We start from the raw sequence: 17,796 nt of genomic DNA on the forward strand, positions 1-17,796 counted from the left end.
CCCTGCACAGCATGGCACTGCCAGGCCAGGTGTAGATAGTCTGGCCCAACCACCCTACAACACAGGCAACTTTTCAGTCATGTTGGGGACATGCAGTGATGGTCTTTGGGGGTTAGATATGTCCGATGCAAGTAATTGTAGTCCACTAACTTAAAGCGGGCATTACAGGAGACTGTGCGGGTGAGGTCAAAGACTTGTGTCCAGTCTCTGTCGTCCAATGGAGCTTCGAGATCGGCATCCCAAGCCGCATGGGCCCGTGAAGTGGGCCCGCCGCATCAGCGTGCATTGCCTTATATAGCAGCGTAATCAAATTTCTAGCTGTTCTACAGGACCATTAGATCTCCAGGGTGTGGGTAGGCTTGGGGGCGGTGGGGTATGACGGCCAGGTCGTCTTGGCTATTTGAGCTAGTCTGGCGTGGTGTATGAAGTACCTGGGTCTGAGTGCAAAGTTCTTGCGAGACTGTTCAAAAGTTATGAAGGTCTCTTTGGGGTATAAATTCCCACGGAGGACACAGCCACCCTCTCTCCAAGCTTAGAAGGACACATTGTCCCTCATTTGCCAAACCAGCACTAATGTCCTAATCGGGAGTTCTCAGTGTAATGGGTCCCGTTTTACTACTGTCTCATAGAAGCGTTGCCATATCTTCATTGTTTGCCGGAGTAAGTATGGGGTATCTTTAGAGACTCCTGCACCCTCCATTAAAAAAATTCCGGCAGTCGGCCTGCCTCCCCCATCCCGGCAAGCAGGAGTTTTTCCCAGTTGTCACCCGTGCCCAACCATCGGGCCGGGTGCTGTAGTTGAGTCGTGGCCCCTCTAGTTACCCCTCTTTGTACCATCTGGTCAGCATTGTTAGGGCCACTCTGCAAGGCCTCCCTGCCCACAGCAGCGAAATGAGGAAGGAGTTGAATTGTCAGAACACTTTCATGGGGAGAGGGCATCACAAGTTCTATAGAGTATACAGCCATCTCAGCGGTACCACCATTTTGGCCATGGCCAGTCTGCCCATCAAGGATAGGGAAATGGTATCCACTGACTTTCTTAACCCATCTGGTACCCTGTCTATGTTGAGGCATAATTGCTGTGATCTGGTGTGCGCCATGATGATCCCTAAATATCTTAATCGTGCCAGCTCCCAACACAAGCCAATATTTGGGAGACAGTCCACTGGGTTTCCAACTAGGGCTACAAGGGGGAACAGCAATGATTTGGTACGGCTGAGTCAGAGACGGGAGAAGTCTCCAAACTCATTTAACAGTCACAGCAATATCGGCAAAGCAGTGCGGGGGGAGGAGAGATAAAATAACACATCATCTGCATACAGTGATATAATGTGACAAACATCACCAGGCTGGATTCCCCAGTCCCATAGCTCCTGATGCGCCTGTATCGCCAACTGCTCCATCACAAGCACGAATAGGAGCAACGAATATGGCAGCCCTGTTGCGTCCCACGGCCTAAGGTCCACACGTCTCATGGACTGCGTCTCACGTGCACTCTAACACTGGGTTCATTATACAACAGCCAGACCAACTGTGAAATTGGGGCCAAAGCCCTCAAATAAATAACCGCAGTCCACAGTGTTAAAGGCTTTTTCGAGGTTAGTAGAGGCAAATGCCAATTCCTCATCATGATGTTCGACTTCGTGAAGGACATGGACAAAGCGCCTGAGGTTCATTCCAATGTTTCTGCCCAGTATAAACCTGCTCTGATCTTCATGTACTAGATGAGTCTTGTGAGTGGCCAGTCGATTGGCGAGTAATTTACAGAGTACCTTCAAATCTGAGTTGATCATTGTGAGCGGCCTATAGCCTGTAGGGCCATCCTTGTTGCGGCAGTATCCCAATGTCAGGCGCCTCTAGGAATACCTCCAGAAGCCACTGTTTTATTGTGGTCGGGAACATCTGGTAAAATTTAGATGGGAAGCCGTCGCCCACTTGCGCCTTAGCCCGTGGGAGCATATTCAGCGCAGATCTAAGCTCTTCTAGTTCTATGTGGGTGCCTAGTGCCTCGGATGCCACCAGTTCAAGCTTGGGAATGTCCAGGCTTTCCGAGAACGGGGTGTATTGGTGCAGGGATATGTCTGGATCTGTTGTATACACATACTGTAGATGTAATAGAACGCGCCTATTGTACCTGTTCTAGAAGTGACCCTATTGCCGTCAGGCACCATGAGGTATGTCGTGAGTGGCGCTGTATGCTCTCCACCCAGGATCCATGCCAATAGTCTGCCCGATTTGTAGCCCTCCCTCTAGCCTCTGCCTAAATAGTTTTAGGGTATAGTTGTCCAGTTGGTTCCTGTTGTTTATTATGCGCCAGAGCGTGCTCCCTCCTGCGCACTTCCGGGTGCTCCTGGGTTCCAGCTTGTATCACTGCCAGTGCTGCCTCCTCTCTGCTTAACTCTGTACACAGCTGTCAATGCACTCCGCAGGTTAGACCCATGCAGGTTCCTCTCGATACTGCTTTTAGGGCCTCTCATTCCGTGGTCATACAGGCCATGGAGCCCCATATCATGGCCCAACTCACCAGACAGTGATCTGAGACGAAGCACGCTAAATGTCATATTTCATACTACTTCAATGTCTTCTGTATGCGAGAATCCTGCCACCAGTACCCTATCCAATCTGCTGTATGTGTCGCAAAATGAGAGGTGTATGCTCTCTAAGTAGGGTGGCTCAACTGTCAGACATCTTCTAATTCCATATTTTGCATTATTCCACAAAGTGCTGCAGGCATAAGTAGTTTGGTGCCTGTTCTGGGGGGTGTCCTTTCCAGGTTTGTGTCTAATATGCAATTAACCCCTTCGCTGCCAGGCCTTTTCCCCCCTCCGGTGCCAAGCCTTTTTTTGGCTACTTGGGGTAGTTTGCGCTTAGGCCCTCATAACTTTTTCTCCACATAAGCTACCCACGTCAAAGTTGCATCCTTTTTTTTTCCAACATCCTAGGGATTCTAGAGGTACCCAGACTTTGTGGGTTGCCCTGAAGGAGACCAAGAAATTTGCCAAAATACAGCGAAAAGTTAGTTTTTTTTCCAAAAAAAGGGGGAAAAGGGCTGCAGAAGAAGGCTTGTAGTTTTTCCCCTGAAAATGGCATCAACACAGGGTTTGCGGTGGTAAAATCACAATCTTCCCAGCTTCCAGGAACAGGCAGAGTTGAATGAGAAAACCCCATTTTTCAACACAATTCCGACATGTTACTGGGACATAACCCATTTTTACTATTTTTGGTGCTTTCAGCCTCCTTCCAGTTATTGACAAAACTGGGTGAGAAACCAATGCTGAGTCCCAAAAAGCTAAGCATTTCTGAAAATTAGACTACATTCTGAATTCAGCAAGGGGTCATTCGTGTAGATCCTACAAGTGTTTCCTACAGAAAACAACTGAAATAAAAGAATATTGAAATTGAGGTAAAAAAAACCAGCCATTTTTCTCCACGTTTTACTCTGTAACTTTTTCCTGCGATGTCAGATTTTTTTAAAGCAATATATTGTTACGTCTGCTGGACTCTTCTGGTTGCGGGGATATATAGGGCTTGTAGGTTCATCAAGAACCCTAGGAACCCAGAGCCAATAAATGAGCTGCACCTTGCAATGGGTTTTCATTCTGTACCAGGTATACAGCAATTAATTTGCTGAAATATAAAATGTGAAAAATAGGTATCAAGAAAACCTTTGTATTTCCATAATGGGCACAAGATAAGGTGTTGAGAAGCAGTGTTTATTTCTCTGAATTCCGGGGTGCCCATACTACATGTGAATTACAGGGCATTTCTCAAATAGACTTATTTTTTACACAGTCTTACATTTGGAAGGAAAACATTTAGCGAAAGACAAGGGGCAATAACACTTGTTTTGCTATTCTGTGTTCCTCTAAGTCTCCCGATAAAAATGGTACCTCACTTGCGTGGTTAGGCCTAATGCTCGCGAAAGGAAACACAAAATGAACACATCATATTTTTACATTGAAATCTAACATGTTTTTTGGAAAGTGCCTAACTGTAGATTTTGGCCTCTAGCTCAGCCGGCACCTAGGGAAACCTAGCATACCTGCGCATTTTTTAAAACTAGACACCTAGGGGAATCCAAGATGAGGTGACTTGTGGGGCTCTGACCAGGTTCTGTTACCCAGAATCCTTTGCAAACCTCAAAATGTGGGCAAAAAAATACTTTTCCTCTCATTTCGGTGACAGAAAGTTCTGGAATCTGAAAGGAGCCACAAGTGTCCTTCCACCCAGCGTTCCCCCAAGTCTCCCGATAACAATGGTACCTCACTTGTGTGGGTAGGCCTAGCGCCCGCGAAAGGAGATGCCCCAAAACACAGCGTGGACACATCACATTTTCACAAAGAAAATAGAGCTGTTTTTTACAAAGTGCGTAGCTGTGGATTTGACCTCTAGCTCAGCCGGCACCTGTGGAAACCTAGCAAACCTGTGCATTTTTTTTAAACTAGACACCTATGGGAATCCAAGATAGGGTGACTTGTTGTGCTCTGACCAGATTCTGTTACCCAGAATCCTTTGCAAACCTCAAAATTTGGCCCAAAAACACATTTTCCTTACATTTCGGTGACAGAAAGTTCTGGAATCTGAGAGGAGCCACAAATTTCCTTCCAACCAGCGTTCCCCCAAGTCTGATAAAAATGGTACCTCACTTGTGTGGGTAGCCCTAGCACCTGCAAAAGGAAATGCCCCAAAACACAATGTGGACACACCACATTTTCACAAAGAAAACAGAGCTGCATTTTACAAAGTGCCTAGCTGTGGATTTTGGCCTCTAGCTCAGCCGGCACCTGGGGAAACCTGGAAAACTAGTGCATTTTTTAAAACAAGACACCTAGGGGAATCCAAGATGGGGTGACTTGTGGGGCTCTGACCAGGTTCTGTTACCCAGAATCCTTTGCAAACCTCAACATTTTATCAAAAAATACACTTTTTCCTCTCATTTCGGTGACAGAAAGTTCTGGAATCTGAGAGGAGCCACAAATTTCCTTCCACCCAGCATCCCCCCAAGTCTCCCGATAAAAATGGTACCTCACTTGTGTGGGTGGCCCAGGTGCCTGCAACAGAAAAATGCCAAAAACCTGTAGAGATTGAGGAGATAGCACAGCGACTTTGATAAGCACATATTTTTCTTTTATACATCTTTTAGGCTGACTCTGATTTGGGGACCCACACAAGTGAGGTATCATTTTACTTCGGAGACTGAGGGGAACTCTGGGTGGTAGGAAATTTGTGCCGCAGCGGTGATCCTACAAAGAAAAGTGAGGAAAATATGCTTTTTTAAGCAAATGTTGAGGTTTGCAGAGGACTCTGGGTAAGAAAGTTTTGGGGTATCTAGGCAAGCCACACCTCCTTGGACTCCTTGGGGTGTCTATTTTTATAACATGTCTGGGTTTGGTAGGTTTCCCTAGATGAAGGCCGCACCTGGGACCAAAAACATAGGTGCCCCCCCCAAACACACGTAGTTTTGCAATAGATAAATTTGATGTGTCCACCTACTTATGTGTTGTTCCAAACAATAAAATTGTGAAAAGAAAGGCACTTTGGTTATGTTAAAAAGACCCCTCACCCACCAACTAAGTTGGTGGCATGCTTCATCATCGGGGTCCCACAAGAGACACCTAGCATGTCACAGGTGTGCTGCGACGCCTGATTACAGCGGAGCAGGTTTTGTCATTTTTACCACACATACTTGTTGGATTTGGCACAAGGGTGAGTGATGGTTCAGTGGATCAAATTTTATTATCAAAAGATTTCACAAAAATGAAATGCACTGTTAATAACTGAAAGGCCAAAAAACTGAACCAATGACTCACAGCTTATGAGCTGTAAAGCCACGACAAGGCACCAACCGCTTTACAGTCCATTCACACACCTTCCATACATGACATGCACAAGACCATTCACGCCGCCAGCCACAGGTCCAGCCACAGGCCCAGCACATTACAACACTCGCATCAACACGCGCCACTCAAGGGCCCATCACTTTCATACGCCCACATGCCTGATACAGCAATCACACCAGTTGATGAGTGTGTGGACTGGCATTTGGCTGACACCGCAAGCCAAGCGCCACCCCACGCACGCCGCCAGCCAAGCGCCACCCCACGAACACCGCCAGCCAAGCGCCACCCCACGCACACCGCCAGCCAAGCGCCACCCCACTCACACCGCCAGCCAAGCGCCACCCCACTCACACCGCCAGCCAAGCGCCACCCGACTCACACCGCCAGCCAAGCACCACCCCACGAACACCGCTAGCCAAGCGCCACCCCACACACACCGCCATCACTTTTTTTTTGTTTTTAAACAACAAAGAAACCACTAATTATAAATAAGTACAAAACTACAAACACAAAAGCTCTAACTGAATACATGACAGTAATGCCAACTGTGAAACTAAACATATAAAAATATAAAACAGCAGTTTACGCTCACGGAATTTCCCAATAATTCTGTGTGTGGTAGCTCCCGAAACAGCCACCCACACACAGCCCAGGCTTTGAAGGACAATCGGGGCAGTACATCCTAGTCTCCTTCCTGATACCTCTTCGAGCACAGACTCTACACCTCTTAGCAGGAAAGTTTTTTTTGGGCCGTGGGAGGAATGTGCTCAGCAAAGTGACGATCTTTCAGTCTAGCCACATCCTCCACCACTGCTCCTCTAGGATCTCTTGCCTGTTCCAGCAAAACAATGCTCGCTATGATAGACTCCTGAAATTTCACTCCTGAAATTTCACAAATGTCATCCTTGATTCTGGAGAACTATCCTTGAACACAACAAAAGCATTAAAAGTTGCCAAGTGGAACAGGTGAACTGCTAATTTCTTATACCAAACATAAGACTTACGAGCAGCAGTGTAAGGTTCCAACCTTTGATCTACTCTATCAGCACCACCCATGTGCTTACTATAGTCTAAAATGCACACAGGTTTGCGCACTTCGGCAACCTGACCCCAAACAGCTACAGGTGAAGTACTCTCATCATGGATGATACTTAGCATGTACACATCCCTCTTGTCTATAAATTTCAGAGCTAGCAGCTCATCATTCCGCAAGGCACTGCACTGTCCCTTCTCAGGTTTTTTACAGACAAGCTCTCTTCGATAGCCTTTCCGATTAGAGAGGATTGTGCCACAAGTAACAGTGTCCACTGTGAACAACTCCTTGAACAACTGAACTCCAGTGTAGAAGTTATCTACATATAAATGGTGACCTTTGTTAAACAGTCGTCTACCAAGTTCCCACACAATTTTCTCACTAACAATCTGTTGCAAAAATATATTGTCTATAAACAACTCAAAAAAGTTGATGGGCAAAACGTTTTCAGTATTAACTCGACACCCTGGGAAACCAGTAAACGCAGGCAACTGTGGCTGCTCCAGGTTTGGTGCAACCCACGTGTCACGTCCAATGGGAAGCCTTTCAGCCGCTGGCTCCTGAACCATCGGCACATCAGTGTCCTCCTCTAAAACAGGCCCTTCATCAGCACTGAGAGTGGCTTCATCATCAGATGATTCCTCTCTGACAGAAAATTCACTTCCAGAATCTTGCACTTCCTCCTCTGCCTCAGATGCAGAGTCAGTCTCATAATCATGGTCAGAAGACGACTCAAAAAGCACACCAACAACCTGCTGAGCGGTCATCCTATGGCTAGCCATGATCCTCCCTACAAAAATTAACTGGACAAATGCACCACCAACAACCAGCACTGTGTAAGATAAGTAAAAAACAAAGTGTAGCTTTATCACTAAGAGTTGTAAACTCAAAAACTATACCGCTCACTTCCCTGAAAAGCTTGACTCACCAGCAACTACTCTGCACAGCCACAGCAATCACCAATGATATCCCACTAAAAAGAGAAAAAAAGCAAATTAGACATAAGACAACACAACACAAAAATCATTGTGCATAAATCCAAAGACAATTTCACACACAATTCTGCATTCAGTACACCACCTACAAACATGTCATTCATGCATGGCAAAAATACTCCTTTGGAGTAAATTTATTTACTTACCTAAAACATGCAACTACGCATACCTCTGGACAACCACTGCCAAAACTTCAACAAGCCACAGCAAAGGAAGCAAAAGCTTTGAACTAGAACAAAAAGAAGAAATAAACTGTTATTATCATAAATGCAAATACTTCGCCAGTTGACAAACACCCCGCCACCAAACATTTTTAAATGTTCTCTTGTGTCTAGTGTTCTCTGCTTAGGGGCAGATGGGCCTAAAGAAATAGGCCAATCTGCCCCAAAGGGGGGTAGAAATGCCATAGAATATATTGCCTCCTTTGGAGGGCGACCCTTGCCCAAGGGGCCACCCCCCGCAGAAAACATACACATGACCCCTGGCGCAAAGTGGATTATGCCCCCCTTGAGAGCAGATGGGCCTAAAAAAAAAAAAAGAAATAGGTCAATTTGACCCCAAGGGGGGCAGAACTGCCCAATAGGGCTTTTTGCCCCTTGGGGGCGACCCTTGCCCAAGGTGGCACACCCCCACCACAAAAAGAAAAAATAAAAAAAATCCTTGGGGTCTCCATGGTTAAGGGCCTACACAAACTAGGCCAATCTGCCCCCAAGCGGGGCAGAAATAGCCTACATTACATTGCCCCCTTTGGGGGGCGACCCTTGCCCAAGGGGCCACACCCCCACACAAAGCACACACACACATACGATCCCTGGCGCTAGTGGCAGAAAGGCCTAAAAAATTAGGCCAATCTGCGCCAAGTGGGGCAGAACTGCCCAATAGTGCTTTTTGCCCCTTGGGGGCAACCCTTGCCCAAGGGGCGCCCCCCCCAACACAAAAAAAAAGAAAGAAAAAAAAATCCCTGGCGTCTTCATGGTTTTTGCCCCCCCCCCCCCCCCCAGGGGACATAAACTAGGCCAATCTGCCTCCAAGGGTGGCAGAAATGGCCTACATTCCCCAAGGGGCCACCCCCCTCCCCCCACACAAAGTACACACACACACGTGATCCCTGGCATTAAGTGGATTCTGCCAGAAAGGCCTAAAAAAAAATGGGCCAAACTACCCAATAGTACTTTTTGCCCCTTAGGGGCGACCCTTGCCCAAGGGGGCACCCCCCAAACACATACGCTCTTTCACAACAAAGACTTCAGACAGGCCCTTAGGCTTAAGTTTTTTTTGCACCCAGTCATCCAGGAAACTTTTCTGTAGAGAACCCCTCCACCCTTTTTGGGAACCCCACGATGCGTATGCTGCTACGGGGGGAGAGGCTCTCTGCATCTTCTACTCGACGTTCTAGCTCCTCCGTAACTGTGGTCATCTGGGCCATCTGATGCTTAAGGACAGCTACTTCACCCTGCAGCTCCGTGATGTTGCCCTCAGCAGTCATAACTTTGTCTGCGACTTTCCTCAGGTTTGCTCACAGGAGGTCAACATCAGTAGCTACTGCCTCTATATCGTGCTTGAGCGCAGTCCGGCAATCCTGGATAGCCGCTAGGAGTTCGGCCCTGGAAGGCTCTGTGTCTCCTTCTGATGTGCCCCCTGAGTTGTTGGCCCTCCGTTTGTTATGCTATTCTCTGGGTGGTATAGCACAGGGGTGATAAATTGGGTAATGGTATTCGGTGTTTGCGAGCGTGCTGGTCTGTTCTTACCGATGTTGTGTTACGATGGTCACCTGTTCACTCTCCGGGACCACCAAGGGCAGACTCTGTCCCAACCATCTGGACCTTTTGGAGTGACTTGGATGGCACGGGTTCACCCAGTCACCTCACCAAGTTGTTCTCCCCAGGAGGGGAAGCTGTCAACCCACCTAAGCTCGACTGGAAGAAGGGGAATATCCTCTCCCTGGTGGTATGCGGCTACCGCTTCTACAGCATCTGATGGGGTTCCCCACAGTCCAGTAGTCCACCGCCATCGCCACTCACACTGCTGGATGTCACTACCGCTGAGGCCCACTTCCACAATGGCCAAAGCCCCACAAGGCGCAGTCGCTGATTTTAGTTCAGCCAGGAGATCGGGAACAAGACAGTTGGGGTCAAGCCCAGTTGATGCCCATCAGTTCTAGCACCAAGGGGGGGAGGTCCCCTTTCAGCTGTGAGCTGGGCCGGTACCATCTTCAGGGCAAGCAATCCCTCGGCTAGGGCCTGGCCACGCTCAGACCAGTCCTGGAGGGTCCCAGATGAAGCCCAATACGAGGCGGGTGCAGACCATCGCAGGCACACTCCGCTAGGGGAGCAACATTGTTCACGGGCCCAGTCACAGGCAATTTAGCAGTATAAGGGGGAGGTGAACTTTAAATCCCCCCCTAGGAGCGGGGGGTCCATGTGGAGGCGCACCACTGTTTTTGCCAGGGGTTCTCCATCCAGGGCCAGGTTCCCAGTTCCCAGTCACATAGGGCCATAAGGGATTCTCCCAGCACCCCTTTACTCGGTGTTGCTAGTCACCCACACATGCTGGCCGCGGCTCCCTTTGCTGCTGTCATACAGATTGCAACGCATACAGAACGTCTTCTCACGCCTCATCCTGGACATCCACACCCACATCACAGCCCACCTGAGAGACGTGCACTGGCTCCCAGTCAACAAGACGATCACTTTCAAGCTCCTTACCCAGGCTCACAAAGCACTGCACAACACCATACCAGAATACCTCAACCGACGGACTCTCCTTCTACACTCCAACCCGCCAGCTTCGCTCCGCTGACCTTGCCCTCGCCACCGTTCCACACATCCACAGAATGACTGCCTGAGCAGATCGTTCTCCCACCTTGTCGCCAAGGCGTGGAACACTCTTCCTATCCACCTGCGACAGACACAGGACATGCTAACCTTCAGGAGACCTGGCTGTTCGAGCAGTAGCAGCACCCCCCCCCCCCACCACCTCAACCACTTGACCCTCACAGGTGAGTAGTGTGCTTTACAAACGCTATGATTGATTGATTGCTGTACAGGGCAGGAGCCCAGCAGGCTGACGCGGGGTGGGAGGGCCACCACCCCCATAGGCCGGCACCCCACATTTCTCAGGGTGGTCTTGCTGTCCTCCAACCCACAGCTGGCTACACCAATGCATGTTCCTTGTATTGCATGGGGTCCTCCTGTCTGGCGCCGCAATCAAGTTTGCAGTGAGAAACTGGGGGGTGGGCCCAAAATGCTTTTTCCCCATGCAATTTCCATAAGGGTTTTTAGACACAACTAGAGCCTGAACCATTGGACAGAATATACACCCAATTTGGCAGAATATTAACTTTTGGTCCATAAAGCATCCCTTTTGTGATTTGGTGTAAATCCGTTTAGTAGTTTTTGAGATAATAAAGGAAAAAGAGATGTGTATATCTGGGCGGAGCCTAGGCACAGATCTCATGGTGAGATCTGATTGGCTGTCAACACTTCAACCAGGAAGTGCTGGCAGCCATCTTAGCACCCCATTGAAATGAATTGTAGTGAATGGCAGGTTTTGAGGGTCACTAAAAGGAGAGTGTATAAATTGTGTTAACAGATTTTAGTTACAATATAAATCATTTATTGCTGGTGCCATACTAATTTTAGGAATTGTGGTTTGTTATAAGGTGATTTTACCCAGTGAAAAAGCCTTTTGCTGGGATTTCATGAATCATGTTTGAGAGAAAACTGTTTTCTCATGATTTTCCCAGATAGGTTATGGAAGATGTCCCAGAAGCTAAAATGAGAACAAATTTTCTGTAAATTCACACTATCTTTCTCGACCATATGAGAATGAAACCCAACAATCTCTGTAAAATGTGTACTTCCAACAAGAGCAGCCTGCTCAGTTGATTCCCTTGTGTTCTACTGCAACATCCCAGAGTGTTCTAAAGAACAACTAGAACACTAAGGGGGTCATTCTGACCCTGGCGGTCACCGACCGCCAGGGCCAACGACCGCGGAAGCACCGCCAACAGGCTGGCGGTGCTTCCTGGGCCATTCTGACTGCGGCGGTAAAGCCGCGGTCAGAAAAGGGGAACCGGCGGTTTCCGGGCGGTTTACCCCTGGCCCAGGGAATCCTCCATGGCGGCGCTGCAAGCAGCGCCGCCATGGGGATTCCGACCCCCTTCCCGCCATCCTGTTCCTGGCGGTTTTTACTGCCAGGAACAGGATGACGGGAACGGGTGTCGTGGGGCCCCTGGGGGCCCCTGCACTGCCCATGCCACTGGCATGGGCAGTGCAGGGGCCCCCTAACAGGGCCCCATGATGATTTTCAGTGTCTGCTTTGCAGACACTGAAAATCGCGACGGGTGCCACTGCACCCGTAGCACCCCAGCAACTCCGCCGGCTCCATTCGGAGCCGGCTTCATCGTTGCTGGGTCTTTCCCGCTGGGCCGGCGGGCGGCCTTTTGGCGGTCACACGCCGGCACAGCGGGAAGGCCAGAATGGCCGCCGCGGTCTTGTGACCGCGGTGCGGTCATTCGGCGGTTCCCGCCAAGCGGCCGGCTACCGCCGCCCGCCGCGGTTGGAATGACCGCCTAAGAGTCTTACGTATTACAAACTGTGGCACACCTGAAGCCATCTTAATTGATTCTAAGTGGTAAAACCTAAAACATTTAATTTACAAAGAAACAAAATGTAGGTGTTCATTTTGTCATAGAAATTATGGTTATTGCTGTAGAAAGCAAAATGAGGACACACTTTAAGTGAGTTCTCAATTGTCTTCCTCTTCTATCTCATTAAAATATTCCGACATGCAGATTGGAGTCTGCACTTTCAACAGCATCAGCAGGCTGTGTGTTTACTCCATGGTAATCAGCAGTTTGCCATGTTCTAATAAGCAACTAAAGTGCTAACATTATGAATTTATGCCAAAAGTGTGGCGCGTCTGAATGCCATCTTGATGGAATCAAAGTGGAAAACTGAATGCATTTTGTTCTAAGTGGTATGTAACAAATAAGTCTCCCAAGATGGCCACCAGAGGAAAAAGAACCCAGATGTAGCACAAATATCACCCAGATATAGCTCAATGACAGAAGTATGCAAAACACTTAATTTGTTTGTTTTTTGTTTTGTTTTTTGCAGTTTTATATAGTGCAGTCTTGACCCGAAGGTATTGGACTGCTTTACAAAAACAACAGCGACATTACACAAGGACACATTTTTTTTGTTTTTAGGCATGGGTATATTAAGTGATCTGCCCAGAATCCCAGGATGTCGAGCTGGCGCTGAAACTCAAACCTGGTTCTCCAGCTGCAAAGTCTGTATCCCTGGCCGTAATGCCATATCCTCTCCCCTAAGTGTAACAAATAATCAGGTGATCACCTGGATAAAAAAAAGAATAAAGATAGCAAATAATTTAAAAGTACTTTGTTGCTATTTGAGCACTCAGAAAATATGTCCTCATTTTAGTTTTTTAGAACACTAACCATAATTTCTATAGGAAAGAGACCCTCTTGGTTTCATTTCAAAGGAAATGTTTTAGGTATTACCGTTCTGATTACATAAAGATGAAGTCAGGTGTGCCACATTTGTTAAAGTAAATATAGAATGGTAGCAATCTAGATGTTCATTAGAATACTGTGGGGAGGCAGAGGTCAGGGGCACAGACTCTGATAATTTAGGGCAGGGAGGAGGGTTCAGCGGCAACAAGATGAGGACCCTCAGCAGGTGGGAGGGGCAATGGCAGCACAACGGACCATGGAGGGCAGGGGAGATGGGGGCAGGGGCAAAAAAACAACCATGCAGGACAGACAATAGCGGCTGTGGCAATATAACAGACCATTGAGGGCAGAAGTAAGAGACAGTGGCAGTACAACCATACATGCAAACAGACCTGATTGTGGCAGGAGACACCCGATGTTTTTAAGCCCAGAAAGGTTTTATTTTATCTGTTTCCTTCATATATTCTCCTCTTTTTCAACATAAGTCTATGGGGAAAATCAATTCCTCAGGTTTTTTCTTCAAAATCTCCCTCTTACCAAGTTCAAAATGTGGCAAGTATGGTACATCCGATCCCAGAGGACAGGAGGAATGGGGTAGGGATATGGACTCAGAAAACAGAGGGCAGAGGGCAGGGGGTGATGAGCAGGGGCCCCAAACAGACCTTACAGGGCAGGCACCAGGTGTTGCAGCAACAAAATACACCACACAGGACAAGCAGGATGACAGTGCAGCACAACAGGCCATGGAAAGTATTGGGGAAGGGACAGGGCTATGCACATGGACAACAGAGAGCAGAGGGGAAAGAGACAACGGCAGCAAGCTGACCATACTGGAGAGACAGGAGGGACAGATACAGCGTAACAGACCATGAAGGGCGGAGGGAGGAGGAAGGGGCACAACAACGGACTAGACAAGTCAGTTGAGAGGGGATTTGGGCCTGCACATGGAAAACACAGGGCAGGGAGCAAGGGGCAGGGCAGGAGCAACAAGCTGGCCATGGAGGGCAGGTAGGATGGGCACTGGAAGCACAACATACCATGGAGGGCAACAGTGAGAATATAATGGCATACACACATACAACCGAGGAAAGGTGTGAGGGGATCAGGGGCAGCAAGCTGACCACACAAGGCAGATGGAAGGGGCTGTGGCAGCACAGAAGACCATGCATTGCAAGCAGGAGGGTCAGTGGCAGCACAGCCGCCATGGTGGGCAAGAGGTAGGAGGCAGGGACATGCATAAATTACCATGGAGGGCAGAAGGGAGAAGTAGGGGCTGGACACAGACAAGAGGGGGCAGGAGAAGGGACTTCACAACAGACCACACAGGGCAGGAAGGAGGAGCAGTTGCAGCACAACAAAGCATGGAGTGCAGAAGAGAGTGGCAGCAAAATGGACCATGCATGACAGAAGGGAGGGGATAAGGGGCATGGAACTAGGACAGGCAGGGTCTAGATGGCAGGGAAAGGCAGCAGCCATCTGACCTTGCGGGGCAGGTGGGAGGGGGCAGTGGAAGCTTAACAGATGACTCAGAGTAGATATGAGGGGCAGTGGTAGACCATGGAACACGGTGGGCAAAAAGGAGGGAACAGGGGCATGCAAACAGACATCAGAGGGCAGGATGGGGTAGGGAAGGGGCAGCAAGCTAAGCACAGTGGCTAAGCAGAAGGGTAATGATGGGACATAGAACTGGGCAACGGAGGGCTTGAGGAGTGGGCAGGAATATCAAGCTAAATGGAGGGCAGTGACAGCACATCAGACCATGCAGGGCAGGAGGGAGGGGCTTGTGCATGGACTCGGGCAACAGAGGGTAGGGAGGAGGTGACTTAGGCAGCAAGCTAACTGTTCAGGTCGGGCAGGAAGGGATAGTGGCAGAACAACAGCCACACAGGGCTGTAATGAGGGAGCAGAGGCATGGACTTGGACAGTGGATGGTAAGGAGTTGGAGGGGGGGCGGAGCAGCAAGCTTGAAAATTCACTAAAATAAACCAAAGGTTATAGGGACTTTATAGTTAGGTTCAGATTTTACACACAAAACTATAGAAATTCAGCTGTTGTAGCTAGTTATTTCAAGTCATTAAAACTTGTTCCCTAAGGTAACTATAACTCACGCCCTCCCATTGCACTGCTAATTACCCCAGATATTAAATCACTCATGACATCATTGATAATATCACTAACATTTGCAGTAAAAGTATTGATGAGAAGATTGTGCACAAGATATAGTTACTTGAAATAACTCTAACAGCTGGGTTTATATGGTTTTGCGAGTGTAACTATCCTGGCTGATCAGAGGTGATAGGTCCCAGGAACTTGTTTCGGGTCCAGGGAGGACCTGGCCTGGCAATTTGGGCTGGACTGTTCCCATGGGGAACAGAGTCAAGACTGATTTGCATATGACTGGGGTAGCATGGTGAGCAAAAGAATTGATGGATTAAACCCAGATCTGTCACTGGAGGTGAATGTTTGGTTTGTCCCGCATTCTGTCCATCATTTGATTTTTTTTGCATTAATATTATAAGGCCTACTCCAGATCAACATCTAACCTAAGTCTGCTCTGCGCCGGAGGCCTGTATGCATTTACAGGGCTATGCACAACTGTGCTTTCACCTGCACAACACTTACCTGTGGACCCAAGTGCTCATGTTTAACAAGCCAAGTGCCTCTTAACCTTGCTATGTCGCAACAGCATTATCTTAAAAGGTGGACACTGGCGGTAAACAGATACAGTCTATTTACCATATGATTACCATGAGTGAAAAACCAACAGCAAGACACGTCCACAAAAAAGTCCAAAACCGGGTGATTAAAAAAACAGAAAGTCCGGGTGAATTAAGTGGGTAGATTAAATAGACAGAGCCCATTTTGTTGCAGTAACGAATTCTGTAGCCTACAGCTATGTTGGTACACTAAACATCCTTGTTTCTTGTTTCACCCACCCACATCAGGGATTCACTGTGTGTGTTACTATTTATCTGCCTTTGTGGCTACTAATAACTGAAATTGGAATGTATTTCTCTGTACTTTAGTGCAGTGTGACTTTGAGTGGCTATAGACTTGAGGTCTCAACATGCTCTGTTTTTTGTCACTCTTTCTGTTCTAGCTTACTAAATCTTTGAAGAGCTGGCCACCAGTGGGTATGAACTGGTGTGCCTAAATGTTTCTGGTTGCAATGGCATCAGTTTGCTGGCTTAGGAAGTTAGAGCCTCTCATGGTGTACTCTGATCCGTCCTCTGTCTTTCATGGAAAAATAGTTGACCTTCATAATTGTGTCTTTCCTTTCAAATGTACAGCTGAAATTTCTCATTAACAAAGAGTATGGGGTTGATTTCATTTAGGAATGTATTTTTAGTAAATATATGCCCTGATTCTGACCCTGTACACACCCAGTGTCATACCATATCCTTTTTATCTCAGGCATTCCCAACGCACATTCAGAAGAGCTTTATCCATGTGAAGATTTTCAGAATAGCTATGTAAGAAACATTTCAGTATAGTGACTATAAATGCAAGTTATTTACACAGTCATTGGTTATCATGAAAGTCTGGTATGTATCCGGCCCTCCTAGACCTGCATTGGGCACACCTGCTTTAATTTCACAAGGCCAGTACTGTTTGATTCTTGGACATATTGTATGTCACACGTAGTTGCGCGTCTGTGGGGGATATTCAAGATCTTGATTGCTCATTCAGTGGTTTGATGCATCTCTCAATGCTTCGGGGTTGCTGTTTGACTATTTCATTTTCGGGGGCATATCTGACCATGCACTACTTCCAAAGTGCCTTTTGTTCAGCTTCCTAGCTTCCATTCACTAAACAGCTGTGTATGTTACAACACAAACATCTTTTAACACCATGTGATGGAAGCCTGTATAAGAGCTGATATTCCAGTCCGTTCTACGCAAGAGCCCTTTTTACTGAGTTTTACACTGTTTGATGTTCGAAAATGAATGTCATTCATACAGCGAGTCTTCAGTAAGAAGCAGTATTTACACACCCTAGTTAAAGGGTGCCAGTAGTGCTTCCTCCAGACAAATCCTCCCCAACGTCTCCCTCTGTGCCCCGTACCCATAGTTGTGGACAATGAGAGAAGTACTGGAGTTTTGGAGCAGACAAACGCAGTAAAAATCTACAGTACACGCGCACCTGGCCCCTAGAAACTTCACTCTTGTAGTGCAATTGTGGCCAGCTCAGCTTGCCAGTAAGTAGCTCAAGACATCAATGAACATGGTCAAAAGGGAACTAATGAGTTACCAGTACAAGAATGATTACAGTAAATTAACTTCACATTGTGGAACCCCGAAAATCAGCCACCTGAAACTCAAGCAGAAACAATGGGGCATTAGTCTCTAAGTAGAGTGCTGGTGGCCTGGAAAACCCCTCGACTCACCCTTAAGAGTACTGCCAAATCATCTGTTATTCAGGAAACGTCTGAAACATGGTCCAACTTTA

At 47.7% G+C, this 17,796-nt stretch overlaps 1 protein-coding gene across 3 annotated transcripts in view; it reads left to right on the forward strand.

Moving 5' to 3' along the window:
* LOC138268128 (enoyl-CoA delta isomerase 2-like) overlaps positions 1-17,796 on the forward strand; it is a 231,173-nt gene that overhangs the window by 165,085 nt on the left and 48,292 nt on the right. The window lies entirely within an intron of this gene.

The sequence above is a fragment of the Pleurodeles waltl genome, chromosome 2_1 (assembly GCF_031143425.1).
Source record: "Pleurodeles waltl isolate 20211129_DDA chromosome 2_1, aPleWal1.hap1.20221129, whole genome shotgun sequence".
In the NCBI taxonomy this organism is placed as follows: Eukaryota; Metazoa; Chordata; class Amphibia; order Caudata; family Salamandridae; genus Pleurodeles; species Pleurodeles waltl.